Source organism: Suricata suricatta, chromosome 9 (genome assembly GCF_006229205.1).
Source record: "Suricata suricatta isolate VVHF042 chromosome 9, meerkat_22Aug2017_6uvM2_HiC, whole genome shotgun sequence".
NCBI classification, from domain to species: Eukaryota; Metazoa; Chordata; class Mammalia; order Carnivora; family Herpestidae; genus Suricata; species Suricata suricatta.
In genome coordinates, this window is record NC_043708.1 from 72,522,040 (window position 1) to 72,536,100 (window position 14,061).

Consider the following 14,061-nt stretch of genomic DNA (forward strand, 5'->3'; position numbering starts at 1 on the left):
ACACTTATTGATAACTCATTTCATGCCAGGCACTGTGACAAATTCTTACCCAGAAGTAATTTTATTTAATCATTGCAACACTTTGTTGCAATTTAAAAAATTCTGATTATGAAAGTAATATGTGTTTAAACAAAAATTTGGAAGATTCAGAAGAGTTAAAAGAGCTACAAAATTACTGATAATTTTATCAAGTAGACATAAATTCAGATAAAAATTTGGCATCTTTTTTCTGTGCAGTTTTGTTCTAAATTTTTTTCTTTATACATATGAGGTCATATAGCATTTATAATTTAGTATCCTGCATATGTAAGCCCCTTTTTCATGTAATTAAAACTCTTAAATGCTGTATAATAGTGAGTGTTATTTTTATAACATTTCCCTAGTGTATTTAGGCTATTTTGAATTTTCCAATCTTAAAATAATGCAATAAAAAATCTTTGGGTTTAAATGTTTACTTAATTTTGGAATATTTCCCTGGAGTAGATTGTTTGAAAGAAAATTGTATCAAAAGATGTATATAGTTTTTGAAAGATGTGTACTATTTAAAGTGCCTGAGTGGGTCAGTGGTTAAGTGGCTGCCTCTTGATTTTTGGCTCAGGTCATTATCTGGGGGTTTGGCTGTGGGTTCAGTCCTGTACAGGGCTCCACACTCTGCGCCTCCCCTACTCCCTTGCCATGTGCAAGTGTGCACATTTTAAAAAAGGATTCATGTAATTTAATGCTCAGAATACATATTACCAAATCACCTTCCAAAATATATTCTCAAAAGGTGTTTTGATGAGGATGCCATCTTCTTGGGATCCTTATTGGATATTGATGGTATTTAAAAAAAAATCTCTGTATTGATTGACGAAAAACGTTCATGTCTCATTTTTATAGTTGTATTTTTTGGTTTCTAATTATGTCATTGCCCCCCTTTTTATTGCGATATAGTTGACACACACCACTGTATAAGCTTATGATACACAGCATGGTGACTTGAGGTATATATATTGTCACGTGATTACCATGGTAAGTTTAGTTACCGTCCATCATTTCATACAGATACAAAACTAAGAAAAACATCTTCTTGCTATGTGAACTCTTAAGATTTTTATGTATATTATAGAGCAGTATTAACTATAGTTATCGTATCATACATCTCATCCCTAGTATTTATCTTTTAACTGGAAATTTGTACGTTTTGACCACCTTTATTCAATTTCCTTTATACCTACTACCTGCCTATGATAATCACAAATCTGATCATATATTCTGAGTTTTTTTTTTAAAGATTTTTACCTACAAGTAAGATCATGCAGTATTTGTTTTTATCTGACTTATTTCACTTAGCATATGCCCTCAAAGTCCATCCATTCTGTTGCAAATGGCAGGATTCCCTTCTTTTAAATAGTTGAGTAATACTCCGTTCTTTATATATGCCACAACTACTTTATCTATTTATCCAATGTTGGACACTTAGGGTATTTCTATGTTTTGGCTATTGTAAATACTGCTGCTTTGAACAGGGTTGTACAGGTATCTCTTTAATATAGTGTTTTTGTTTCCTTCAGCTATATTCCCAGAAGTAGAATTGCTAGATCGTATGATAGTTCTATTTTTAATTTTTTGAGGATCCTCCATACTGTTTTCTACATTGACTGTATCAATTTACAGTCATACCAAAAGTGCACAAAGGTTTCTTTTTCCAAATCCTTGCCAGGATCTGTTATCTCTTGTCTTTTTGATGCTAGCTATCCTGACAGGTGTGAGGTAATATCCCACTGTAGTTCAGATATGCATTTTCCTAATGAAGAGTAATGTTGAGCATCTTTTTATGTGTCTGTTGGCCTTCTGTATGTTTTCTTTGGAAAAATCTCTGTTCTGGTCTGTTGCCTTTTTATTTTTTTATTTTTTTGCTATGGAGTTGTATGAATTCTTTATATATATTAACCCCTTATCAGATATGTGGTTTGCAAACATTTTTTCCCATTCTATAGGTTGTCTTTTTATTATGTTGATTATTCCTTTTACTGTGAAGAAGGCTTTTAGTTTGATATAGTCCCACTTGTCTGTTATTTTTGTTGTTGTTGTTGCTTGTGCTTTGTGTGTTTATTACAAAAGTCATTGCCAAGATCCATGTCAAAGAACTTCTATACTGTTTTTTAAGGAATTTTATGGTTTCAGATCTTATATTTAAGTCTTTAATCCATTTCAAGTTAATTTTTGTGAGTTGTGTAAGATAGAGGTCTAGTTTCATCCTTTTATATGTGAATATCCAGTTTTCTCTGTACTATTTATTGAAGAGATTGTCTTTTCTCCATTGAGTATTCTTGGCTCCCTTATCAGATATAGTTAACTGTAAATGGATGGGGTCATTTCTGGGCTCCTGAGTTGTTCCATTGTTCTATGTATCTGTTTTTTATGGCAATACCATATTATTGATATTACTATAGTTTTGTAATGGAGTTTGATATCAGAAGATTTTGGTTTTGTTTAAAAAAGTTTTTTTTTTACATTTATTTATTTTTGAGAGACAGAGCACAAGTGGGGGAGGGGCAGAGAGAGGAGACTCAGAATCATAAGTAGGCTCCAGGCTCTGAGCCATCAGCACAGAGCCCAATGCAGGCCTCAAACTCACAAACTGCAAGATCATGACCTGAGCCAAAGTCAGACACTCACCTGACTGAGCCATCCAGATGCCCCTGATATCAGAAGATTTTGATACCTCCAGATTTGTTCTTCTTTCTCAAGATTGCCTTGGAGTCTTGTGGGTTTTTTTTTTTTTTAGTAATTTAAAAATATTTTTTTAATGTTTACTTATTTTGAGAGAAAGGCAGAGAGAGAGGGAGGCAGAGAGAGAGAGGGAGACAGAGGATTCGAGGTAGACTCTGTGCTAATGGCTCAGAGCCTGATGGGACTTGAATCCACACACTGTGTGATCATGACCTGACCTGAAGTTGGACACCTCACCAATTGAGCCAATTATTACCCCTCTTCTGTGGTTCTGTACAAGTTTTAGGGTTATTTTTTTCTAGGTCTGTGAAAAACTACCTTTGGAATTTTGATAGGCATCTTACTGAATTTGTAGATTGCTTTGGGTAGTATAGAGTTTTAACAATATTAATCCTTCCAATTCATGAACATAGAATATCTTTCCATTTACTTGTATCTGCTTTAATTTCTTTCATTAGTGTCTTAGACATCAATCTTTATCCTGAAGCCTAAAATAATGGAAACAGCTATGGTGCCATTTATTTCAGTCTGAAAATTAACAACCAGTTGAATCACCAAAAGATCAAGAAAAGGAAGAGGGGCACCAGTTATGAAATATATTGTTAATGTCTTTGTATCTTTTGTGATAATAATTAAAAAGCTGTTTTGTGGGTATAAAGGGAAATTGATCTGAACAAATTGTACCTGTTCTTAACTGACACAGTGGTTCTTAGAGAAGCTTCCACAGTGGATAGACAGAGCTTTTTAGGGTCTGAATGTCCCTCAGGTCTGAGAAGACAACAGGTATATACTTCCAGAAAGTCAGAGATCATGTATCCAAGTTGAGCCTTCTCATGTCTCACTAAAAAAAAAAAAAAAAAAAGTGTGCCCCAGAGGGCAATCAGTACATCTCCCATTGTTCCTTTTGTGTGGGTCCTCAGGATAAAACAAACAAACTGAAGGGAGGGGAGACAAACAGATATCTTTTCCTTAAATAATAATCCTGTCAGAGCCAGAAGTAGTTGAATGCTAGAAACTGATAGTTTCTTCTGCAAACAGGACCTTGAACTTTACTGGAGGTTAGACATACCTCACTAGAGTAAGTGTTCATGAATTTCTATTTTATTTTATCTTCCACATAATGGATGACTAATATGTATGTGCTAAATGAATGAACAGATAGATGTCTTTAGGAAGTCACTTAATTGAGAATTTCACCAGATGGTGTTTTGCATATGTAAAGTGGCCAGATGGGGATGGCCCGTGAGTTTTCTCTTTGATAAAATTCCTGTGAGAATGAATGTTACTCTCAAAAATTCCTGACATACAAGAAAACAAATCTTGATGAAGTTTTTCACATGTCTCAAGCTTAAGGATCTTATTGTCTGTGAAAAATTTCTAAACCAGTTTCAGTCATTTGTATTATGAAAACTTCAGCCTGGTTTGACAGGTCTCATAATTTTAATATCTCTTCCCATCATAGAACTATCTACCTTGTAACAGAGCTTCATTATGGTAACTCTCTGTTTCATGGTTCCCCTCCACAATCCAAATTGCTTCCCTCTCTCTCCAAATCACCTTGCTGTTTTTTCTTGTAATCATCACCTCAGTGATCAGGGTCTTTTGTATTATATAGTGCCCTGCCCTGCTAATTGTTAGCTTTGCTTAAAACATGCTCATCCAGATGGATGCTAAAAAAGATGCTGTGATGGGAGAGGGAGGTGAGAGGGTGTTCCGTATTACTAACTTCTATTCATCCTCAGTCAGAAAGAGAGGGGAGACACCAGGGGATACAGTAGCCCATAACAGGTGGAGGAGGGGACAGACCTCCTGATAGTATTATTTGATCAAACACTCTCTATGCTTCTTTACCTAGCAATCTATTTGGGTTATATTGATCATGGGCTTTGGAATCATACAAATCTGGGTTCAAGTCTATGACATGAGAAACTATTGAATATTTCTAAAACCTGTAATTTCCAATAGCTTAATTGAAGTTTTTCTCTGGATAAAAAAAGTTTTATCAGTCCAGACCTGGGGACACAATTTCACTTCTGCCCTCCCATCTTTCACATATGCAAGACAGTAGAGAGTTTAACTAAAATGGATTTTTTCCCCTGTAGGAGAAATTTTCCCAATAATCGTTCATTTCAGGAATCCCGCAAAAATCTATAATAAAATTTATAGTTGAACAGGTTAGAATCAGAGAAAGAGGAAAATGGTGTAGAATAATGTCAAAAGGGGCACAATTCAAGGGGTAAGGAATAATTAAAGTAATTGCAATGATCAAATTGAGCTTCTGTGGGCCATTCTGGAATGTAGATATAATGTTTTTATTGAGAGATTTATTCTGAGGTCCAAATGCAATTTTATAACATGTTTTCAGATGTTAGTTAGAGGAGGCATGGAAGTGCATTAATCTCATATGATTCCTAAAATTGAATATGCAGAAGGATAAGAATGTATATGAAAGCTGAATTTTTTTTTAGGTTCAAGCAAATACTTTTTAGGAAGAACCAGCTCAGATTTTGCTTATGGTAATTAGGGCAATAAAATGAGCCCTTCCAGACTGAACATCTGCTTTATGGGAGGCACTGTGTTAGGTGTTTCATAAACAGGATTACATTTTGTTAACAGTAGGTATTATTACCCTGATTTTTGCAGATAAAGACATTGAAACTCAGAGCAAAAGAGAGTCACTTGTCTCAGGTTAGAAACCTTATATTATAAAGGACTAGGATTTCATTTAAGTCTTTCTGAATTCTCTTTATTTTCCTTTAAAACCAAAAAACATTTCTAATTATGGTAAAACTGACCCTCTTAAACAGTCATTTTGACTTTCTACTGAGAAAACGTTAAGTTGTCAAGCCCTTTGTTGTCTCAGTAAACTCTATATATTTAAATTGAAAATTGAGGGAAAATAACATAAAATACATAGAAAATAAAAATGAGTGGGTGGAAAACCTGCTCTAACTAAAAAGTAAAAGTATGTGATATCTTTTTAAAAAATAGTAAACTGGCTAATTTTGCAAAGGGACTAAAATACTATGTAGCTAACTGAGTAAAGGGGATTCCACAGAGGATAATTTGAATCAAATTAAAATAAATGAATTTAATTGTTTTTAAAGCTGGGAATTGCTGAGTTATCATTCAGTTATCTATGAACTCTCTTATATTTTATATACTTTGCTTCTAAGTCAGTAGTGTAAACTCCATATTTTACTTGCATTGCTCTCCGTTCAAATCTTCTGAAACAATCTTCCCTGAATTCAAATTTCTCTGGCACCCATATAGTAAAATAGTAGTTCTCAAAAGCCAACCATTGTTTTTGTCACACTAGAATCATGCAAGTCTTTAATGGAAAGTAATTAATGAATTAATGTATTTATTTATGGATATGTATTTTTATTGTGATATACCAAGCTTCTGTAATAATGTAGTTAAATAGGGAGAATTTATGGACCTTGTGATGTTGACTGAAATGATAGTGTAGGCAATAAAATGTTTCAGTGCAGGTGAGAGCATAAATTCCTTATTAAGGCTTATTAGCTGTATTTGAGTTTAATAAAGTGAGCAATTGAGGTGTATAATGATTCATCTTTATTTTTCTCATAGGCTAAAACAAGAAAAAGCTCTTAGAGAAAACATTTAAAGTAATATGTAATGTTATTTGTCTTCCAACAGCTATTTTGATAAAAATTCTTCATGTTGACTAAATATTCATATTTGACTTTATTCTCTACTTAAACTACTGTGCCTGTTCTGATGAGAAGTTGAGGTGTTATGGAGGGCTGAATAAAGTAGGAGATTCTTAATATGCGGTTCTGATTACATCTGTGCACATCCTAGGTTGGAGAAAAATGCATGTTTTGCCCAACAATAATGTCACTGCTATCATTCATGAATTCATCCTCCTGGGTTTCCTATGCAGTCAAGAAGTAGAAATTCTCCTTTTTGTTTTATTCTCGGTCATCTATATCTTGACTTTGTTGGGCGACAGTGCTATTATCTGTGCCGCGTGGTGGGACCAGCAACTCCACACCCCTGTGTATACTTTATTGGCCAACTTCTCTTTCCTGGAGATCTGCTACCTCAATTCCAATGTGCCCAACGTGTTTATCAACCTCCTAGCGAAGACCAAGACCATCTCCTATAATGGCTGCATTTTACAGTTCTACATCTTCCTCTCTCTTTGTGCCACAGAACTCTTCTTTCTGGCCCTCATGGCATTAGATAGGTATGTTGCCATCTGCCATCCATTGCACTATTCTACCATAATGACTGGGAAAGTCTGTGGAACCCTTGTGTCTGCTTGCTGGGTGGGTGGCTTCCTCTGGTTGGTGACCCCAGCCACCCTTATCTCCCAAGTTCCATTTTGTGGTTCAAATGTCATTGATCACTACCTCTGTGATCTTGGGGCAATGCTGGCCATATCATGTGTACCTGTTCCCAAGACAACTCTGACTTGTAGCATTTTCAGTGCTGTGATAACATTCATCACTTTTTTTCTACATCCTCGCGTCCTACACACTGGTCCTTCGAGCTGTGGTTCAGGTTACCAAAGGTTCAGGTAGGAAAAAAGGCTTCTCCACATGTGCCTCCCACCTGGTAGTGGTGTCCCTATTTTATGGCTCAATCATGGTAATGTATGTAAGCCCAGGGGCAGCCAATCAGCCTGCAGAAGTTCTTTACCATGTTCTACTCAATTGCAACTCCACTTTTAAACCCTCTTATCTATAGCCTCAGGAATAAGGAGATGAAGGTTGCCTTGAGGAAAGTTATGTGTAAAGTTTAGAAATAATTCCTGAATGGAAGATGTCCTGGTGAGATAAATTCCTTTCGAGTCCTGTTATAATGACCCTAGAAAAATTATACTTAAAAGTAAGTAAAGGAGCTAGATCTAGAATAAATGTGTCTATCTGAGAGTTCCTTAAAATTCAAAGTTTGCATTCTGTATTGATTGAGTGACTATGGTCAAATTACTTAAATTGTTATTAGTCTCTTTTACCAATTTTAACTGGAGATGATCTTAATAATCATATCTACATCATAGAGTGTTTGGGATTAAGGAAAAAATTTTTTTTATTCTTGAAGGAAGTCTATATAAATGCAAACCAAAACAAGAATTGTTTTTGATACACCTTCTCCCTACATTTCCTTGTGTTATGAAGATGATGGCAATGATTTGTTGGACAAAGATTGATGAAGACTGTGTTCTGGTTCCACCTCAGCAAATCGAAACCTACATTCCCAGTTTTTAAAAAGGACATTTTGGAGGTTTTTACATTGATTAAATGATCAATCACATATAAAAGTATTTGTAAAATGCAAAGTAGAGCCAAAGGATGAAAGCAGTTCAAATGCCGATCTACAGATGAATGGATCAACAAGATGTGATATATTCAAACACTGTAATATTATTCAGCCTTATTAAAAAAAAGGAAATTCTGGGTCGCCTGGATGGCTTAGTCTCTTAAGCATCTGACGTCAGCTGAGGTCATGATCTCACACACAGTTCATGAGTTCAAGCCCTGTGTCAGGCTCTGTGTTGACAGCTCAGAGCCTGAAGCCTTCTTCAAATTCTGTGTCACCCTCCATTCCTTCCCTTCCCTCACTCATGTTCTGTCTTTCTCTCTCCCTCTCTCTCAAAAATAAGTGAAACATTTAAAAATAAAAGAAAAAAGTAAGAAAATTCTGAAACATGGATGCACCAGCTTGTCACAAAATGACAAACACTATTCCTAGGGTAGTCAATTTCATAGATATAGGAAGGGGGTGGAGAATCATTGTTTAACGGTTGCACATTTTCTGTTTGGGAAGATGTAGAATTCTGGAGACCGATGGTGGCGATAGTTGCCCAACAATGTGAATGTGCTTTATGCCACTGAACTGTGCACTTAAAATATTAAGATTTGTTAAATGTCATACCATGTATGGTTTTACCACAATTAAAAATAATTTTGGAATGTAAAGCATATTCCCAATGTTAGTTTTCTAAAATTTTGATTGTTATAATGTTAACATTTTCATTATATTCTTTTCCGGCAATACCTGCGGCTGCAATCTTGTCCATGTGTGCATTTTCTTTTCCTCACATGGTGTCGCTGTTACAGCTTTTTTCTCAGTACTTTAAACTACAGATAGGATAGAATTTTCCCTTCAGGTCAGGAATATTTCTCTACTCCCCAAGTTGCCCACCCCTTTGCTTTGCTGTTTGAAGACAGAGAGTGGTCTCAAGGAGGCAGCCACTCCCCTACCTCCAAGGACCGACTTCCACCTCAGGGAGTTTCTTCCATTCTAGTGCACATGATTGTTAGAAACTGTATTTCACTAGGGATAAAATTAAAGAAAGGAATAATTTCAGTTCTGGCTTGGGTATGCAAGGTTAAGCCCACTTGAGATGTGCAAACTCTTGGCACATGAAGGAATTTGCTCTGAGGCTGCTCAGTGTTGTCAAGTCTTTAGGTCACATAGCAGAGCCTCTCCTGAAGCTCTGAAGTACCTCCTAGCTGAACTGACTGGCTTCTACCTGGTATCAAATACCTCACCCACTGTGAGCCAGAGTTGTGATATGCCTGACCTCAAGGAGGAAGAGAGCTCATCCTCTGTCTCTATGCTTTTCTTTTTTTCTGGTTTTTATATAAATTCTAGTTAGTTAATATAGTATAATATTGGTTTCAGGAATGGAATTTAATGATTCATCACTTACATATAAGACCCAGTACTCATCACAACAAGTGCCCTCCTTAGTACCCATCACCCATTTAGCCCATCTCCCCCTTACCTCCCTCCATCAACCCTCAGTTTGTTCTCTATCATTGAGTCTCTTGTGGTTTGTTTCCCTCTCCTTTTCCCTCCTTCCCATATGTTCATCTGTTTTGTTTCTTAAATTCCACGTAGAAATAAAATACTATGGTATTTGTCTTTCTCTGTCTAGCACAGCACACCTCAAGTGGATCTTACATACCCATCCCAGAAATATATGAGCCACACATGCAAGCAACATGTATAATGTAAAATTTCTACCACACAAAAAATTAAAAAGGAACAGTGAAATTAATTTTAATAATTTAATTAATCCAATATAAAAATGTTTTAACATGTAATCAACATAAAATTATTAGCCAGATATTTTGCATTAGTTTTTTTACACTAAGTTTTGAAAATGGGGCTGAATTTTATATCTACAGTACATCTCAATATGGACCAGTTACATTTTGAGTGCCAGTAGCCACATGTAGCTAGTGGTTATCATCATGGACAGTTTGGTCTGTGGCTTCTTATGTTCTCCTTTGAAGTGAGAGTGGGTGTGGATGGGGTGGACTATGGTTAGTAGATTAGGTACTTTCAATAGGTAACCTTAGATAAATGATTTCTTGTATTTTATTTATTTGTCTCCCTTCCTCTTTGTCCTCTTTCTCTAAAAGGAGATTGAACTTCAAAACATAGCTTTTAGAGAGGAAGGAGGGATAAAGACCTGGAAGCAGCAAAAGAGACAAGGAAGACTCTTTTTGTTACCAGTGGAGTCAGATCATAGCCATTTTGGGAAAAGGAGTGCAATGGAGTTTGTACTGATGCTCTCTCTTCACAGCAGACAGTGTAGAAAGGTCTATGGGGAGGGAGATGAGGATAACTTAATTAGGAGATGATAGAGCTTTGCTGCTTCTCTTTAGTCTTGCTGATGGTGGTATACAGGCCAGAGGATGTGTGGTCTCATGCATGAAACTCTGGGGCCTACAAAGGCTTCTTCCAAGCAGCATACTTGGAAGTGTGTATTGACAAAATTCAGATGCATATGATAGGATCCTTGTTCTTGAGGAATTCTTGACATATGTGGGCATAGATGTGTTAACAATTCCAATGAAAGATGCTAAGAGAGAGGAATGCATAGGGTGCCAGAGGAACACAGAAGAGTATTGGACTAAGTGTAGGTTAGGGAAGTGTAGGTGGGAAGTGTTGAGAAGGGTTCACAGAGAAGTTGATAAATCAGCTGAGTCTTGAATGACAAGTTGGAAGTTTTTTAGGTAGAAGTAATGGAGAAAGGTAAATGACATTACAAGCAGAAGGAGAAGCATATAGAACATGTATGACTGAGTTTAGAATGAATGTGTGTGTGTGGGGGGAGGGGATGGTCCTGAAAGGAGATGAACTTAGGGAGGCAAGAACTTAGCGACACTAATGAACTTGATTCTGTAGGGGAGAAGGAAATATATAAGGACTGAAAGCAAAGGAATGGTATAATCAGATATGCATTTTTGAAAATTTGGCATCTTTGTTTAGATTCTGTGTAACTGAGTGCCACAGTATAGCTCCATCTTTCATCAAACATAGTGTAAGCAATCCAATTAACTTCTAGGAGAAGATGAATTCAAATTAATGGCATTGACTCAATCTTTTGAGAATTTCATGATTCCTCTTAAAAACACAGCAGACATTTCAGGGTCTTACAGAGTCAAGGTGGGAAATCTCTGTTTTACATTAACATTGTCAGAGTTTAAAGTTAGTAGTTTGATATTGAAGTTGGGAAGGTGTTCAATTAAAATTGAACATATTTCATTTCTAATTGAACATGCCCAAATGGAAATTCTGAGCCTTTCATTTACCATAGACTCCAAACAGTGGAATAATCCCTGGGTTTTGACCACATATTTGGGTTGCCATCTGAGAACAATTTAAAAAGGAAGAATAATAATGATAATAACAACAGCAACTCCGTTGTGTTACCTCAAGCCCTATGTTTTGTACCATATTTCCAAGGAGGCTTTTTGCTCTTGCATATTGAAGGTATGACAAAGTGTCTGTTAAGTATTACAGAGTTCTTATGAGCCAGCGGAAACTACTCTTTGTAAAGAGGTTAAAAAGCTACATGATAGAATATGGAACCCATCTAGAGATTAGAACATAAAAATTCTTGGGGCACCTCAGTGGCTCAGTTGGTTTAGTAGTCCGACTTTGACTCAGGTATGACCTCACTGTTCGTGGGTTCAAGCCCTGCATTGGGCTCTGTACTGACAACTTAGAGCCTGGAGCTTGCTTCAGATTCTATGCCTCCCTCTCTCTCTGTCCCTCCCCTGCTTATACTCCCTCTCAAAAATAAATTCAAAAACATAAAAAAAATTTTTTTTAAATTCTCCAACAAATGTGTGATTTGTAAGATGTGTGAGAGTTCTAGGAGTAATAGCTTGGTTGAGTAACAGATCTAATGTGTTCTGAAGAATGTATTATCCCTCAAATGTGCTATTAAAATAGCTGAGAGTTAGGTTGGTTCTATGATGGTAGGTGGGCAGTTAATACAGTTTCCCGGGTATTTGTTCAGTTTGGTGATTAGCTTTATGTTCTTGAGAATGTAGATTGTAGACTTGAAGGGTAGACATTGGGTCACCTTGGATGAAAAAAGTCTTCAGGATATGTTCCATATTTTTTAAGTTGACATTGACCTATATCATCATAACTGAGGCACAAAATAGTGTTGTTATACTCATTTATAAGGCCCACTTTGCAGAACTAGGCCAGTAGCACAGATTGAAAAGCTAGGCCCTGCTAAGGACAGAGAGAAAAGTAATAGTGATGAAGAAAGCTCTGAAATGTCGTTGGAAGGAAATGTGGCCACATTGACCTAAATCTAAAATGAATTCACTCTATGACTCACAATTTCTATTTCTCAGAATTTATCCTTTATATCCTTTGTTTTTTAATTTGTGCTATTTTAGAATTAGAAAATTAAAGGGGAAAAGCCCACAAATATATACAGTTTACTATAGTCACCCACAGATTATTTTCCTTATACACTTATCAGAAAGCAAATATTTAATTCAATCAGACACATTATTTCCCAAACAACCTTATTTTTAGTGGATCAAATATGAAGAGTGTTGGGACACCTGGGTGGCTCAGTCGGCTAAGTATCTGGCTCTTGATTTTGGCTCAGGTCAGGATCTCACTGCTGTGAGATCAAGCCCTGCATGGGGCTCTGCACTGTCAACACTCATGCTCTCTCTGTCTTTCTGTCTCTCTCTCTCCTTCTTAAAATAAATAAAACCTAAAAAATTTTAAAAACAAATATGAAATGTGTTTACTGTGTACTTAAAATCCAAATGGGTGTTCCTGATTGAAAGATGATTGTTTTTCAAATGATGATTCTGTAACTCAAAGTATTATCCATCATTGCCTTCATCACCTTCCAAACCGAGCTTCCGGGGTGCCTGGGTGGCTCAGTTGGTTGGGCATCCGACTTGGGTTCAGGTCATGATCTCACAGTCTGTGGGTTTGAGCCCTGTGTCAGGCTCTGTGCTGACAGCTCAGAGCCTGGAACCTGCTTCAGATTCTGTGTCTCCCTTTTTCTCTGCCCCACCCCTGCTTGCTCTCTGCCTCTTTCTCTCTCAAAATGAAAAAATAAATAAAGACATTAAACAACCACCACCTAGCTTCCTAGGTCAACACACTTAATTATAGCCAAGATCATCAAGGATCATGCCTGGATAAAGCTTAAAGTGTTACAGATTGGAAACCAATTTGACAATAAACTACTTAAAAAAAATAAAGTGTTACAGATTAATTTGAATTACATTTGACGAACTAGATTCAGTTACATGAGCACACATATCGACAGGAAGGCTTAAAAAACATATTCATGACTTGAAGAAGAGGAAATGAATTTGTCTCTGTCACACAATCAGTATCTTAACTTCTTAGTTGGCTAACAACAATTGTATTTGATCTACATGTAGAGAAAAGGAGTTTGAAAGAATGGGGATGGCTAGTTCTGTGGATGTTTAAAAATAGGCGCATTCAGGATATAGTGGACAGGAACTTTAAACTGTCATTTGGACAATAGGAATGGGAGACTCTAGGTTTAACAAAGCTTGAAAGTAATGGTGCTGGGAATGTAAACTGGTGCAGCCGCTCTGGAAAACAGTGTGGAGGTTCCTGAAAAAACTATCCATAGAACTCCCTTTTGACCCAGCAATCGCACTGCTAGAGATTTACCCAAGGGATACAGAAATGCTGATGCATAGGAGCACATGTACCCCAGTGTTCACAGCAGCAATGTCAACAATAGCCAAATCATAGAAAGAGCCTAAATGTCCATCACCTGATGAGTGGATCAAGAAGATATGGTATATATACACAATGGAGTACTACATGGCAATGAGGAAGAATGAAATCTGGCCATTTGTAGGAAAGTGGATGGACCTCGAGGGTGTCATGCTAAGCGAAATAAGTCAGGTGGAGAAGGACAGATACCATATGTTTGCACTCATAGGTCTAACAGGAGAACAGGAGAAACCTAATGGAGGACCAGGGGGAGGGGAAGAGGGAAACAGATTTGGGAAGAGAGAGGGATGCAAAACTTGAGAGACTATTGAA

At 36.6% G+C, this 14,061-nt stretch overlaps 1 pseudogene; it reads left to right on the top strand.

The window, feature by feature from the left end:
* The first annotated feature begins 6,554 nt into the window (after positions 1-6,554).
* Positions 6,555-7,489, top strand: LOC115302252 (annotated as a pseudogene).
* Positions 7,490-14,061: the final 6,572 nt, after the last annotated feature.